The sequence below is a fragment of the Drosophila miranda genome (genome assembly GCF_003369915.1).
Source record: "Drosophila miranda strain MSH22 chromosome Y unlocalized genomic scaffold, D.miranda_PacBio2.1 Contig_Y1_pilon, whole genome shotgun sequence".
Taxonomy (NCBI): Eukaryota; Metazoa; Arthropoda; class Insecta; order Diptera; family Drosophilidae; genus Drosophila; species Drosophila miranda.
In genome coordinates, this window is record NW_022881603.1 from 2,684,260 (window position 1) to 2,696,874 (window position 12,615).

General features: G+C 44.6%; 1 pseudogene; it reads right to left on the bottom strand.

Annotated features, from left to right (window-relative positions):
• The window catches only part of LOC117185773, a 111,344-nt pseudogene extending 101,588 nt beyond the window's left edge, over window positions 1-9,756 (bottom strand).
• Window positions 9,757-12,615: the final 2,859 nt, after the last annotated feature.

Consider the following 12,615-nt stretch of genomic DNA (forward strand, 5'->3'; position numbering starts at 1 on the left):
GTCGAAATCAATCTGGCTACTGGGGACTACTAAAAACTTCTGTGTGGTCTGCAACTTATCCACGGTAACTTCTGCATTAACATAGTTGTGCACTTCAAAAGTTTAACGTTTTTCATGGTCTTCAACATACTCTCTTTGATTATGGTTACATCTGACCCTGTATCCACAAGACAGTCAACAACAATGCCGTTTATTTGAATTTTTTCATGCGACTGCGGTCCAAAATGACGCGAACTTTATCAACTTTATCAGCTTCATAAGGACAGTTACGCGAAATGTGACCATTCTGATTGCACGTAAAACACTTTGTTTCGGCTTTGCAGTCTTTGCGTTTGTGTTCTCCTGATCCACAGTTATAGCAATATTCTTTTTTACCGCTTTGCCCACTTTGCTGCTTAAAACTCGTTTTATGCTGTTCGTTATTGCCCTTCTTCTCCGATATGTTCAAATGATCATAGATATCGAACTCTTCTTTCAAGGCCCAACATGTCCGACTGCTGCTATTTTTCTCATCTGCAGCAAGTACTCGAGCATCGACTCACTACTCTTCCTCTTTCTTTCTTGCAGCAGCTTATGAATGTCTGCACTGTTGTAGCTACATGTGAATTCATCCAATAATACGTTCTTGAGTTCCTCATAGGTGCACACGCATTCAGCTTCAAGGAAAAGCTTAGCTGCACCGGTCATTTTTCCTCTGGCCTGCACATACTTTTTCTTTTCAGTAAGCTCATATGCGTCGGCATTTTTTTCGAATATCTCAAACCATTTTTCTATGGGAACCGATTTTCCATCACAATCGCTCACACCTTTTGTAAAATTATCTGGAGCGATCTTCATTTCTCGTTGCTCATCGCAAAGCAGTTTCAAACTTAGCAACTTTATCATTTGATCAATCTTGTCATCAGTATTGTTTTCTGCATTTTCTAAATCTTCCATCTCGTTTGCACTCGGGCGCGACGTTCCTGGTACAGCTTCTTCCTTCTCTCTCTCTTTCCAGTGCAACGGCGGCGGTGTTTGCATCATTTTGCGGCTCTTTTCGACTTGTGTCTGTTTACCCGACGAGTGCTTGTCTTTTCTTTTTATAAGTGTGTATCACACACAACGTGTCTGTGCGTGTTTTTTCTGCTTGTGTACGTACTGCGCACGGACAAGGCGACGCTGCGGCGCGACAATGAATTTCACAATTTTCCAACCGAATTAAACGACCGATCTTTTATTAAACTCCGTGTCTACTGTTAGGCTCACAACAGTTTAATGTTTATAGCCACCAACAACAACTTTACAACTTTATGTAGCTACAAACAACAACTTTAACAACTTTTCAACAATCTTCTTCTTGCATCAGCTTCTGCTTTCTTCTGTTTTTCTTTTTTACACACTCAGAGCTCTGTATTCGACGCGGACGAGCCCCCAAATGTAAGATTAATAATAATGTATCGTTTATTAAAAGTGTTTTTCGAAAAAGAGTACAAAGTGTATGATTTAAGATGTGCAATTAATGAGTCTGTTCTTCCGACTTTTTGTTCAACTTTCTGCTTCTACTTCCAACAACCGCGACTCCCGTATCGATAACCCCTTATCGGTTAGGTCTTTTAAACATCGGTTAAGTCTGGTTATATCGGTTAGGTCTTATCGATGGTATCTTAAGTTCAAATGTTAATTTAGATGGGATAGTGCTAACTGCTTGATACACTGTCCTTTACATACATATGTATGTGTATGGCAAAGACGAATACTAACCCGAATTCCTTTCGGGTATCTTTTAATGAATGGAATCACCTTTTGAATTAACATCCATTGTTGGCATTACTCGTTTTATTCCCTTCCCCACTGCCTGTTTGGTTTGAACGCCTGGCAGCTGTTGAATGGAATTTCTTTCGGCTGCTTTTGGTTTGGTTTGTTTCGCTCTGAAGGTAATCATTTTTTATCACAATTGCAAAACTTGCTTTCGGAACAGGCTTTATTTATTTATTTATTTACACTTTATTTTTGTATAGATATAGCCATTCCGTTTATGGCGAGATACCCGTAATTTAACTGGTTTATTTTAATCTTCGGCGAACGCCCGCGCGCGTATCTTTTGGCGCTGCCCACGCAGCCATTTTCAATTGCTTTGCAAAAGGTAAACTCACAGAAACAGATTCAGATACAATATAGGTATCGGCTTAATCGCGGAACCGTACCGTACCCAACCGACGCAATGCGAACCTCTGGCAGTTGGAGCAACGATCGCGCTGGCGCTGTGTGCCGCTGAAGTGTTCAGCACGTATTAATTTCTGTGTATCCGAAAGATACATTCCGTTTTGGTCGCGCACAAGCGCATATGTGGGCAACTTCGCTGCCAGCGTCGCTGCCCAGATCAGCAGCGGCCCAACTTGTTTGACAGAAAAACAAACAGAAACGAGAGCAGGAAGAGCAGGGAGAGCAGGGAGAGCAGAGCCCGGTGCTTCCCCTGCTTTTCCCCTTCTTGTTTCGGTTTAAATTTACATTTCTGTGAACCTGAGGAGGATGATGCTGATGATGATGATCGTTATGGGTCAACGTCATAGCGGGAGACGTATAGAAAGAGAAATGGAGACGGAGAGAACCAAATGAAAAGAGACAAATTGTTGTCAGTGCTGTCTCAAGTAGCGGCAGGCCGGTCTCGACTTGGCATCGTCGCTGCACTGGGCTGCTTCCCTCCCATCTGACGGCTCATTTCATCCGACTGACTTGGCTTTCCTGCAGATTTATTTGCCACATTAAATGCCAGTTGCCGGTGTGAATGTGTTTAATTGCCGCAATGATTAGATTCAACTTAGAGCAGAGGAAATGGCCAGACGACGTACATAGCTGTAATCGTTGCCTTGGCCAAGTTTCTCGACTGATTCCTTCATATGCAAATCATGCTCATCGAAACTGGGGGCAAAATTGCCTCCAAGTCTCGAAGACTCAAATCTGTTCTCTGGCAGCTAACTAAACGTTTTGTTTTGTGAACTGGGCCACAAGATTCTCTCGCATCTGTGGCATCTCGAATGAGGTCAGAGCACAATATGTATCTTTGATTTGTGTTCGGTGATTATGGCAGGCGGCTCTTGACCAAAACTCGTATGCTTCCGGCTTCGAAATGCCTCGCCGGAAATTGCTCTTGCGAATCAAATGGATTCGGCTTGCGGCTTTGTGGCGGCTTCTGCACTCCACTCCAATATCTGTGAGCGATGTCTGTTCTATATAGCCCCCGACAAATGACTCTCAACTCGAACAATGGGAGCGACTTCTTCAAGCTGTGGAGCAAGAAATATTGGACTTCCAACACCTACGATTTTCCTTGAACTTCAAATGCTCGTCCCGTTCGGGGCGCCCTGGGTGGCCGGCCCCGAAACTTGTGCGGAGGAAGCCGCTGCTACACCTGCACCTGCACCTGCCCCTAATGATGGCTAATTATATGTGGGTTAAGTTTCAGTTTTCAAAGCATTTTCATTAGTTTGATGGCCAGTCCAGTCGGTGTCAGGGAAGGGGTGGGGCGGCGCAGGGCGTTCCGGCCAAAATTATATAATCATTTTAATTGGATCCGGCCATGTTTGTGGTCGGCTAGAGCCAGACCAAAAACGCTGTAATACTACTACTCATACAATATTTTCTGATGAACACACTCTCGTTGAATCACTTTAAATTAATTGTGTGGCTATTGATAGGCGGCTTCTTTGTTTTTGAGGGATTGGGAGCCGCGCCGTGGGACTGTGATTTTCCCTTCTGCATTTATATTTAGCCAGATCTGGAAAGTGGGCTTTGCGTGTCGCACGCCAACCTCAAACACGAAAAGAATTCATTAAACTCGTCTTCGCGGCGCAAAGTGTCAAAAACAACAGCAAACCCAAAAACAGTTCCATAGATCTCGGTCTTGTACATTGCGGCTGTGTTCGAATAATTGATTTATTATGCTATAATTGCCAGAGGCTTTGGCTACCCGCTGGCAAGTCCACATCTTGTTTTCCACAAAAGCAAATCAGTTGGACAAATTATGCAGAAACCAGATTTGTGGTTGCATATTAAACGAAATGAGGGGGAAATCGGGTTATCCAAGTGGCGATAGCAACAGGAAGCCATCGTGTTGGGGCAAGTGGGAAAGGGAAAAGAAAGTTAAGAATGTTCTTTTCTTGCGAATAAGAATATATGCTTAGCCAATCCCATTCCAACTCAATTTAAGGATACCTTTATGGGCCATCCCTCGAATAAATTTCGTTGCATTTCCCCATTTCCCATTTCCAAGGCCACAGACGGCCAGCACAGGCCGGCATGTTAGTAAGTTGAGGTCATTTTGCAGGCCATTAATGCCCCACTTAACCATAAATACTCGAATTTCCATTGCAGCCACTCGGCCAGAGCCTCAGACCCAATTCGAACCGTTTCAATTAGCAGACACTTCTCGGAACGAATCCGGGCAACGAGCACACAAGGAGTGGGCTGAAAAAAAAACCTTCTGGCCAATATCCTGGCGGAAATTAATGCTGCTGTGGCAAGCACAATGGCCAGAAAGAAGAGGAGGGGGAAAACCGAAGCGGAAAAAATTGAATGCCACAAACCAATACGATACGGGGCGGTGGGTCCGGAGGCGTAGCTGCAGATGGATGTCGGACTATTCGCCGTTGTCAGCAGTTTCCTCTTTACCGACTGTTCGCTTCGACGGATAAAGGACCCACAGCCAGGGCAGGCTTAGACCGTACAAACCCCCGTACGACAGCCAGTCGACTCCAGCCATATTGAACATGCATACCACTACATCGGATATGCAACGTGTGCGGGGGGAGGGAGGCCATATAATCGCTATCAATTATATTGTTCGAGCTGTACATATTGTTTCCCACACAGCCCGGGCGTTGCACGGAAGCCCTACGTTCAGAAACGAAAAGGATAGTAACGGAAAGGAACGGAACTTACCTTGCCATCGGCATCGGCGTGTGCATGGTATCGAACCTCCAGTGAGCCGCCCAGGACCGCATACCAGAAGCGTCCCTGTTCGCCAGCGCGAAAAACTGAAAGCAAGATGGAGGAGATGGAGAAATGGTGGGAATTCATAAACCTGCATATTTAATCCGAGCTGCCACTACTCGTGCTGCCGCTTACGTGTGACGCCCTTCTCCAGGTCCTCGTAGAACCCGCACATGGCCAACTGCTGGAGAGCCGAGCCGGGCAGGCGACAAAGCGGTTCCACGCGACGCAGGCGGCACGAGATTAGCTCCACATCACGCAAGTTGCGATCGCAAGGACTGCAGAAATATTACAAGTAAAATTTAAGCAAGTTGAAGGTTAATATTTCTGTAAAATTACAAATAAACGAAAGCCCAAGAGACAGAGCCAAGTTGTTAGACACTTTCCAAGCTCTGCCTCAGCTCGGCCAAACAATGGAACCTAATCGAGCAGAGGGAAATTCAAAGTAAAATCTAGTTGAGTATTTTCCATTTATAATTCCCTGGGTCTATGCGAAGCACTGCACTTGGATTTGTTCGTCCATCATAAAGAATATACACAAAAAGCCAGAGCAGTGGGGGTAGGGACAGGGCAAGGGCCAAGGTCCAAGGGAAGGGGCAGTTGTCCAACAATAAACTGAAATTAAAAATTCCAACGTCATTTGTGTATGGTTTGTGCTCGAATTAAATATGCAAATGCCACAGCTTCTCTTCCCCTCTTTCTATATCTCTCTCCTTCTCTCTATGCGTCTGTGTTTCTGTCAATTGAAAAATGCATAAATAAATATAAGAGTGTCCGTGTCTGGGGAAGAGTCTAGCCGGAAATGGTGACTGGCTTCCAAGGCACGCAAAAAATATAGAGAAAACAAGGGAAAGAGAAAAAGGGAAAAGAAAAGACCCAGCAGCGCCAAAATCTAATTGCCGGAGCGAGAACTTTTAGACAAGTTTCTTTTCAGGATACCCTAAGTGAAGGCAAACTAGAACTAATTATGGCAGATACATTCCAGATTTGGCAGTCAAGTGTTTATCTTACTCTAGCGGAAAAGAATCAATCTTAGATCTCTACTTCAGTCGATACAAGCTGTCTCAAAGCATTTTCATGGACGACTATCCAAAGATAATAGGATGACTTCTGAAAGGGTATTTCAATCTCCGGTTGACCTAAAATTTACTTTACTTCTGTTTATTATACCCGTACTCAAAATGAGTATTGGGGTATATTAGATTTGTGGTAAAAGTGGATGTGTGTAACGTCCAGAAGGAACCGTTTCCGACCCCATAAAGTATACATATATATTCTTGATCAGCATTAATAGCCGAGTCGATTGAGCCATGTCTGTCTGTCCGTCTGTCCGTCCGTCCGTCTGTCCGTCCCCCATCAGCGCCTAGTGCTCAAAGACTATAAGAGCTAGAGCAACGATGTTTTGGATCCAGACTTCTGTGATATGTCACTGCTCCAAGAATATTTCAAAACTTTGCCCCGCCCACTTCCGCCCCCACAAAGAGCGAAAATCTGTGGCATCCACAATTTCGACGATACGAGAAAACCAAAAACGTAGAATCGTAGAAGATGACTATATCTTCTAGAGTGCAAAATCTGAACCAAATCGTATAATTATTATAGCCAGAATCAAGAAAACAATTTCATTCTTTCTCGCTCTGTCTCTCTCTAACACACAGGTTTCATAGTCGGTTTTGCCAATTGCAAAATATGAGTTCAAGGATCTCAGAACCTATAAGAGCCAGAGCAACCGAATTTGGTATCCACACTCCTGTGATATCGGACCTTGACCGTTTCGTGTCCAAATTTCACCACACCTCCTTCCGCCCCCGCAAAGGACGAAAATCTGGGGCATCCACAAATCTCAAAGACTATTAACGCTAGAGTAACCAAATTTAGTATCCACACTCCTGTTGGATCTCACTATAAAACGTATATCTCAGAATTTCGCCCCACCCCCTTTCGCCCCCACAAAGGACGAAAATCTGTTGCATCCACAATATTGCAGATTCGAGAAAACTAAAAACGCAGAATCATAGAGAATGATTATATATATCCGGTTGCGGAATCTGGATCAGATCGAATAATTTGTATAGCCAAAAGCAACAAATCAATTTGCAGTGGCTACGCAGCGCCCGACGTCACGCTCAGACTGATTTTCTGTCTCTCTCGCACGCACTCTTTGTCGTGTCGTTCAATATTAGCGGCGTCTGCCGGAGGAGAGCCATACTGACTTAGTATCGGGTATAACTGTAGAGTTGCGGTGTCCGCAGCAACTCACAACGTTCCCCCTCGTTTTTACTAGGGGCTGTGCCTTGTTGCTCCATTCCTTCTTCCCTCCCGTGTGGCTCCCGTTTCGTGGCCATTGTGTTTGCTTTGGAGACTCTTCGGTTATAAGAAAAACCATTAGCCCTAATCTCTTCCTGCAATATCGAACTAAGATGGAGGACACTCAACAATTGAGGACTACACAAAAGCACCAAGGATTGCCCGGGTCCCTGCTGTCTTTCTGCTCAGCTGCAGTCTAATTAAAAATTTCATAAAACTGTGAGAGACGGGGGCTGCTCCTGCAAATCAAAAATAAAACATAAGTCGGCATTCGCTAGGGCATCATCTGCATTGAGGGGGCGGCTTCCATTTGGCCTGGGCCTGGGCTGCCTTTAGAGAAACTTTTCGCTGCCTGCTGCCTGCTGACTGGCTGTGGAAGGTAACCGAGCGCCTGTCTTGCCGGGGCTCATACATAATTCATTCGCCAGTAAAATTAGAAGCGGCAATTCGGGCAGGGAAAGCCATGGGCAGGACAAGGACAAGGCGCCACGAGTGCCCCGTTCCTGGGGTTTGTCGTTAACCAAACAGTCCCCGTCATGGCCTAAGTGCCCCAGGAAAACAGGAGGAGGAGGAGGTGGAGGACCAGCAGAACCAGAACAAGAACCGTTTGCCGGAAGCGCGTTGGGGCGCAACATAGTCTGGCAGTCAGCCGCCCAGGACGCCCCGTTTGTTTATTATAATGGTCTTTGCGGTTTTTAGGCACACGCCCTAAAAGTTTAGTTTCTGGAATTTTGTAATTGCCGCAGCAGCAGCAGACACACTCAAAGAGAGATTTATCAGCCTAAAAGCCATCTACATACAATATACAAACTCCGAGTCCTATTCATGTACTCCTATCAGTCGTGCCTGGCGGCGACCACACGTTGCGTATGATGAATGTGGGAGCTGTGGGCTCGACTTGTGCCGACTTCTCGCCGGCATTCCCCATCAATATCAATTGCCGTCTGGCAGTGCCACTTAACTCTGCCTCTGGCGTGGAATTCTCTGTGAGCTAGGTGCTGCGTCCGTCTCCGCCTCTGTCTCTGTCTCTGTCCTTGTACCTTTCGCCGTCCTGCAGGTGTGCTAAGCCCAGATCGCTCTTGATAATACGAATTACCAGCCAAAAGAAATAAAGATTATTACTCGTGTGTTAAGGCAAGTCCTTAAAGTCCGAGAGCAATCCGAGTTAGAAGCCTGATTATAAATTCAGGTTCCAAGGCAGTCTGCAAGCCCTGTTTGGGCGGGACATACAGGAGGGAGGGGAGTGAACTGCAAATATTTGCCCCAGGCACAGGGCAAACAATCCGCTCAAAACCCTTGCCACTTGACCTCCCCTTTTTTTCCTGCTCCCCAGAGTGGATGCTGTGGCGCAGTCATATGAGTGGATACCGATCCCCGGACGATACCGAACGTGGGTGAAACGTTTAGGCGTTGACAGAGCATGAAATTCATAGAGATTGCCCCTTTGCCGTGATTGATGGTGTGGGCGGCCGGGGACACGCCCCGCTTGGACATCAGCAATGTAATATAATGCCCGACCAGGGGACGAGCAGTCGGTGGCAGGAGGCTAACAATGGCACTCGACCAAGTGATTCTCGAATTGAAACTCGAATTGAGGACCATTTACATTTACGCTTGAAAAAATACCCATATACTCGTCCAATACGATGGACGGTTCTTGCTTAGCTTCGATTCGATTGCTATTTAGGCACAAAATGAATTGATGATAATTGCATTGGAAGTGACATCTCAACGACTCGAAAGGGAATTGGAATGGTGATTTAATAAAGCGAATAATTCATGGCACGCTGTGTCCAGCATTTGGAAGTTGGAAGGGGGCGGTGGGGGATTGCCGTTTGTCAGGCTGCCTCAGTGGGGCAGCTGCTGCCACTTGACAAATGAATGTCGGGAGCATGACGTGAGCAATTAAAAATGTTTCATTTTGGATTTCCTCCCATCTTGTTTTCCTCCTGTTTTTCCTCTGTTTGTAATTCTTGTCGAGCTTTTCATTGCACGTAGTAAACGTACATGTATCCCTCCGTATTTGTGTGTCCTTCTTGAGCAAACAAGGAGCGAGCGCCAGAAGCCAGAGGAAAAACTCGTGCACTCGAGCGGAAAATCTGTTGGAAAATTTAAGAAACTGTGCATTTTGTAGGCATCTCCAATTGGACTGAGAGAAAGTTTCAGTTTAAGTTTGAAATTTTGTAATTTCCATTAAACAAAAGTTTATAATTGCAATGGGAGTTTTTCCAACTGGATGTTTTAATTATGCCACGGGGGACTAGAGCAGAGTATTCCGCAAAAATAAACAGACAAAAAATAATCCACTAATGTCTCGGCGTAAAGGCATTTCAAAGGTAGATAAAGTTCTCGGCTTAGTTTATTATCCCATTTCTAAATTATTTTGAAATCATCCTCATATATACAATGTTCATGATTCTAAGCTGCTTTTCCACATTTTACTCACCGTTTGTCCATCGCAGTAATCCATTCCATTGCCATTTTGAGTGACTTTAATTACGTTCCGGTCGCACTTTTAATTTAATTCGAAGCAAATTCCTCGTATTGGACTTTCGAGTGTTTTATTCGGTTATTCCATAAATGGCGAACTGAAATGTTTCCGCAGATGAACACAAATCGAAGGGTAAATTAATGCGAATCGAAATCAAAATACCGGAAAATGGTGGCGTGGCCGTGGCCCCCGTCCTCCACGCAGTCGCTTCGGTTCGCGCTGCTGCCTTCAATTTGCGATTCGCTTTGAAAGCTGCATGCCACGGATCTTCTCAGACTGTGAAAGTGCGGTTTCCAATCTGCAGCACAGACAGGACAGGATGAAGGAAAGCTCTAGCTTCGGTGTACACGAAGTTTTCAAATAGATTTTAGTTCTGCAAAAGTTAATACGAGAAAATTTGATTTATATTTCACTTAGTGTTAGCCCAAAAATTAGTCTAAATGGCTACTGAAAAGTCTGAAAAAGTATATAGTATGTGTATGTGTATAGCAAATGCCACAAACAGATGTAAAAGCTGGGTTTTTGTTGGCACTAATGTCAGTTCTTATTGTTGCTTTTACATTTTCCAAAAAAAATGGCTTTATCCCGTCGCTTCTCGACTATCGCCTTCTCTTTGCCCGTACTAATGTGTTTCCAACTGTTGACAGCTGGCCTCAAGGCCCTAATGCATGTTTCTGTGTTTTTATACCCGATACTCAAAATGAGTATTGGGGTATATTAGATTTGTGGTAAAAATGGATGTGTGTAACGTCCAGAAGGAATCGTTTCCGACCCCATAAAGTATATATATTCCTGATCAGCATCAATAGCCGAGTCGATTGAGCCCTGTCTGTCTGTCCGTCTGTCCGTCCGTCCGTCTGTCCGTCCCCTTCAGCGCCTAGTGCTCAAAGACTATAAGAGCTAGAGCAACGATGTTTTGGACCCAGACTTCTGTGATATGTCACTGCTACAAAAATATTTCAAAACTTCGCCCCGCCCACTTCCGCCCCCACAAAGGACGAAAATCTGTTGCATCCACAATTTTAAAGATATGAGAAAACCAAAAACGTAGAATTGTAGAGAATGACCATATCTTTAAGACTGCGGAATCTGAATTGGATCGTATTATTATTATAGCCAGCATCAAGAAAACAATTTCATTTTTTCTCGCCCTGTCTCTCTCTAACACACACGTAGCAGCATAGGCGGCTTTGCTTAGAGTAAAACATTAGCGCCTAGATCTCAGAGACTACACAAGCTAGAGCAACCAAATTTGGTATCCACACTCCTAATATATCGGACCGAGACGAGTTTGTTTCAAAATTTCGCCACACCCCCTTCCGCCCCGCAAAGGACGAAAATCTGGGGATATTCAAAAATCTCAGAGACTATTAAGGCTAGAGTAACCAAATTTGCTATCCGCACTCTTGTTAGATCTTACTATAAAACGTGTATCTCAAAATTTCGCCCCACCCCCTTCCGCCCACACAAAGGACGAAAATCTGTTGCATCCACAATATTGCACATTCGAGAAAACTAAAAACGCAGAATCATAGATAATGACCATGTTTATCAGATTGCAGAATCTGGATCAGATCAGATCATTTTTATAGCCAATAGGAACAAATCAATTTTCAGTGGCTACGCAGCGCCCGACGTCACGCTCAGACTGATTTTCTGTCTCTCTCGCACGCACTCTTTGTCGTGTCGTTTAATATTAGCGGCGTCTGCCGGACTTAGTATACTGACTTAGTATCGGGTATAACCGTAGAGTTGCGGTGTCCGCAGCAACTCACAACGTTCCCCCTCGTTTTTTTTAACAAAAGCAGGATCTGTGAAATAAGCTTTGAAGCCATGGGAGCTAGGGACTGATGCGAGAGAGAGACAGAGTTGTTAAACTGTCGGGTTAACTAATACAACAATAGTTTTTTCTAGATAACAATAGATTACCCGTTCCTCCTCCTGCTCCGCCTGTTCCTGCTGCTTTTCCTGCTCCACTAACAGAAACAAACAAATAAACAGAAACACACTGCGTATACTTAATGTGCTGTCAATAGGCAATCTGATTTCCCTTCTCAATCTGTTCTTATCTGAGCGACCATTGGACAAAAATACTGTATAATGTAAGCAGGAAATACGTGATTCCAGATCATACGGGCTGCCTGAGTCACCCTAATGCACAAGCCACTATCAAACGTTGTGTTTACCCATTCGATCCATTATCTGCGAGTATATCTATATGGCGGCCGTACTTTCTAGATGGCTCTGCGTCAATGGATAAAAGAACATTATTTATAAAGGCACGGGTTGCGGGGACGCGGCGACACACGTACTCATGCCAGGGGAAATGCAGTGTAAGGAAAAATGCAAATGCAGAAGGAATAATTACTGTCAGTCTCTGGTGAATCGGCTTTATTCTGTATCGTATCTCTTTATATCTGAAGAAAACCCTGATAATTCCGCCGTTGATGATGATGTCGCTCTTTTGCGTGGGCCCTAGCGATAAGTGCTCACTATCGCACACGTCCCAAAAAATGGTGGCTATTCTGGTCCTGTCAGCCGAGTGGCGGCGGCGAATTTGAATGCAATTAATGTCGGGAATTGCAAATCGGGAATCGGGCATCCGGATGCTGGCAGTCGGGAAACAGATGTTTCGAGTAATTTCCACTTTAGGGTTTTCCAACTTAGTTTCTATTTAAACAAACGGCAGTAGGGAAAACTTTTGAGCTAACATAAATGTGTGTTTCAACTTTCGACTGCTGCCGTTACAGCTGGCAAAATAAAAAGTTGGGCAATGAATCAGAACTTACGTTTCAACAGCGCGATCCTTCCGAGTGATCAACAAGGCGGAAAACTCAATAAAATTATCA